General features: G+C 37.1%; 1 long non-coding RNA gene across 1 annotated transcript; it reads right to left on the bottom strand.

Moving 5' to 3' along the window:
* Positions 1-228: 228 nt before the first annotated feature.
* LOC106952466 (uncharacterized) lies at positions 229-1,462 on the bottom strand. The gene is made up of 2 exons (XR_001425993.1): positions 1,251-1,462; positions 229-530 (listed from the first exon to the last, which is right to left on the bottom strand). It is a non-coding gene; the product is annotated as an uncharacterized LOC106952466 (long non-coding RNA).
* Positions 1,463-1,800: the final 338 nt, after the last annotated feature.

The following is a 1,800-nucleotide window of genomic DNA, read 5'->3' as shown; positions in this document are numbered from 1 at the left end:
TTTTATTCGTTCATGAGTTGTGTGCAAATTGCTAAGCGTTTGCTTAGAGTTTCCTCCACATCAACATAGTTTTCAATAAATAAAATGTTTCTGCACTCGCATCAGCATTGGTCCAAACACCAGTTACATACTTTTCCTGAATATTATCTGTTCTTTCCGGGGAAAAAAAGACACAAAAAATTAGAGATTATATAACATTTACAGTGATACCAGAAGCATCTTAAGTTATTTGCTGAGTCTCAAAGATAAAAGTCAGTTGAGATGTTTTAAGGTCCTCAGCAAAAACAAACAAAAAAAAAACCCTTCAAACTATCATCTGATAGAAACGACAGGGAATCCATCTGATTAGTTATTGAAGAGCTTCTTGCTGAAGTCTGATGTGAAGTCAGGATGCCTCGTCTGTAAGACGTGACAATCTTTGGAGCGAGCTGAGGAAAGCTGCTGCGTGGTTCAGTCAAAGCTGGGTTAGCCTTCTCACAGCAGGGTACCAGCAGCACTTGGTTCATCAACAGTCAGTCAAAGGGTTGATCCTGTAACAAGAATATTAGGTTGCACTGAAAAGAAGTCTGAAAAGAACCATTTAAAGAAAATACATAAGTGGAATTACATATGTGGGTTTAATTAAATCAGCAGATCTTCACAAGATTTTAAATTACAAAAAACTAAGATTAAAAAAGAAACACATAGCAGAGACTCTACTAAACAAAGATAAAGCTAAAATATAAAAACTGTGTGGAATAACTATGTACACCTTTGCAGCTTTCACAGGAGTTAAGCTGTAAAAGAAACTGGTTTTATTGTAAATTGGCATCAAACGAGCCGTGAAAACTTTAAATTTTGGCTTTACGGTTTTGGAACGTGTCGTGTATTCTTTATACTTCCAATAACATTTTAGGCCTTTTTAATAGCATGATAAAACCTAAATCTTACTTTTATGTTCCAACATGTAAAACCCTAAAAAATGTAGACGGTTGTTTCAATGTCCTGACTGCTGCTACACATCACCTCAAAGCCGTGATGCGCTGTCCGTAAGCAATGGCCGTCTGTGACTCTATACGAATACTGGACACATGCTAAGACATAAAAATGCTTTCAAAGCAAAACTATACCACAAACTTCCATAGCAGAGAGAGATTAAAAAAGTGACTTTGTACTATCCGTCTCCTTGCGTCACATTAATTTCTATTCAGTGTTGTAACTTCCGTAGACCGCGCTGTTAGCTAGAAACTTCTGCGCTCCCTCCTGCTTACCTCTTTACGGGACGATGAAATATACGAAGAGAAACAATGCGATGTCAAAAAGCAGAAACACCCACAAATCCACCCAGTAGGAGTGTTTCGGTAAGTTAACGGGGCCTCCGTTAGATTTAAACATTTTATCCTCTCCAGAGGAAGCCACGGGAGTCGCACCGGGTTTCATCTTTCCAATGGCTGCGACTGGGAGTTACCCGGAAGAGGAGAATTATATCCTTCCTTCAAAATAAAAGCAGTTTTGACAAATAGTGATTTTATACTTCTGTCAAGTTCGGAATAAATAAAAAAAAAATATTTTTTCAAGTTGACTTCGCCCGATACCTACTTCAGCAATCTGTGCAAAAGGCTAATTTTGTATTTTCCTTAACAGTGTCCTTATATTGTGTAAGGTGCTTTACCCTGGTGTGTGCAGACAAAGATAGAGATCATAGACAAATCAAAACTGGTTTAGCTTTGTAAAACTCAATTGCATTTAAGATTTTTGAACTGTGGCTAAAAGTCTAGTATTTTACAGACTTGAATCTATGTACTGTTAATTCTTAATTTT

The sequence above is a fragment of the Poecilia latipinna genome, unplaced genomic scaffold, assembly GCF_001443285.1.
Source record: "Poecilia latipinna isolate Pla-1442-1.1 unplaced genomic scaffold, P_latipinna-1.0 Scaffold518, whole genome shotgun sequence".
In the NCBI taxonomy this organism is placed as follows: domain Eukaryota; kingdom Metazoa; phylum Chordata; class Actinopteri; order Cyprinodontiformes; family Poeciliidae; genus Poecilia; species Poecilia latipinna.
This window is presented reverse-complemented; position numbering and strand designations above follow the sequence as displayed.